This window comes from Octopus bimaculoides, chromosome 11, assembly GCF_001194135.2.
Source record: "Octopus bimaculoides isolate UCB-OBI-ISO-001 chromosome 11, ASM119413v2, whole genome shotgun sequence".
Taxonomy (NCBI): Eukaryota; Metazoa; Mollusca; class Cephalopoda; order Octopoda; family Octopodidae; genus Octopus; species Octopus bimaculoides.
Genome location: NC_068991.1, coordinates 9,039,810 through 9,041,160, shown reverse-complemented (window position 1 = coordinate 9,041,160; position 1,351 = coordinate 9,039,810). Strand labels below are relative to the sequence as shown.

Genomic DNA, 1,351 nt, shown 5'->3' with positions numbered 1-1,351 from the left:
ACGTATATTATACAGAAAAAAATTTCTCAGAATAACAAGAAATATTTCATTTTTAAACGAATTTCAGACTTCAATGAAGACGGGGAAAAAAACACCATTTATTCCAGAATATTGGAATATCAGATTTACTCAGCTTATCTATATGTATTAGAATAAAATATGTGTGTTAATGGTAGGAACATACATGCAAAGCCAAATATGTTACTACCTTTACTAAGAACATGATATACCTAATATACAGGAATTAGCAAAATGAACCGAAAACGTCTTCTTTTTCAGTCAGTCCGTCTGACTGTAAATGACATTACAGTAAGATCTGTAGTTACATAAATTGGCAGCAAAACAGTTTCAGTTCAACGTACGTAAAGTATTATAAGAATACTGATGAAATAAAAATGTATCATGATAAAAGGAAATATTTCATGTGCAAAGGCTTTAGAAAGTACTCGATGAACCAGGAAAAAACATATTATCAAATTCAGGATATTGATATATTAAATATACATCGCACTTAAATCTAATTAGTATCCTAGAATATAAGCTTCGTTATACATTCTAAAATTACATGCAGCCATGCATTAAATCTAGAGCTCGATACATGTGAGTTTCTGGCAGGAACATACTCCTGAAACGAAAACTATGTTTATTGCTTTCATCAGAGGAGGCCAGACTGACTAAATCTGGTTCCAAACTATGAGGACTAACAAAACAAACAGAAGCGTGTTATTCAGTCACAATTAGCTAACTCTACGGAATGATCATTAATTATAAACAATAATTGGAAGTAAAATAATCTAAGGTAATCTTATGTAATGAATATGATCAAAATTATTGCTGAAATTAAATTTTACTCGTTTTTGCTTTTAGTTTACAAGATTTTTGATGTGAAGTCGTTTGTTGAAACAAATGTTGTTGTATCTTGGGAGGGTCATTCTACCAATGATAAACACACGCACGGGTTCTATTTTACTTCTTTTATAATTATTGGTCGTCTAGTAAACCATTTAAACAATTTACAGATCTTTTCCTTTTGGCCGGCACATAGAAAAAATAATTTTTTGTAACTAAACACTTTCAAATTTCGTATACTGGTAGAATGTATCATTTAAAACATCATTTACTCTTGGCGTTCTTAAGAAAATTCTTCATTTTCGAAGTTATTTCGTATTAAAGTTGTCGTAATTTTTTTTTAAAAACCGGATGTAACATATAAATACCTTCTCCCTGTCCAAAAAAACCCACGTCTCAAGAACACTAAGGTGCAATTGGTAGTGCAGCAAAGATTTACATGAAGCTCTTCAAAATATAAAATGCAGCGATAGGAAATGGTTAAAAACAAAGGAGAATAAGA

The 1,351-nt window shown here is 30.5% G+C and overlaps 1 long non-coding RNA gene across 1 annotated transcript in view; it reads left to right on the top strand.

Annotated features, from left to right (window-relative positions):
- LOC128249026 (uncharacterized) overlaps positions 1-1,351 on the top strand; it is a 10,201-nt gene that overhangs the window by 7,723 nt on the left and 1,127 nt on the right. The gene's annotated exons all lie outside the window — the stretch shown is intronic.